This window comes from Carlito syrichta, unplaced genomic scaffold (assembly GCF_000164805.1).
Source record: "Carlito syrichta isolate Samal-C Ts95f unplaced genomic scaffold, Tarsius_syrichta-2.0.1 Scaffold309476, whole genome shotgun sequence".
Classification (NCBI taxonomy): Eukaryota; Metazoa; Chordata; class Mammalia; order Primates; family Tarsiidae; genus Carlito; species Carlito syrichta.
The window spans coordinates 656,272-656,498 of NW_007253572.1; positions in this window are offsets into that span (position 1 = coordinate 656,272).

Below are 227 nucleotides of genomic sequence, written 5' to 3' on the forward strand. Positions count from 1 at the left end.
AGGCGTGGTAGCGCACACCTGTAATTCCAGCTACTGGGAAGGCTGAGGCGGAAGGATCGCCGGAGCCCAGTGGGTAGAGGCTGGGTGGCCGGGAGCGGCTACTGCACTCCAGTCTGGGAGACGGAGTGAAAGTCCAACTAAAAAAAAAAAAAAAGAAAAGTTGACTAACTTGTCCAAGGTCACTGAAATGAGATGAAGATCCAGGCCTGTCTGACACCCCCACTCCC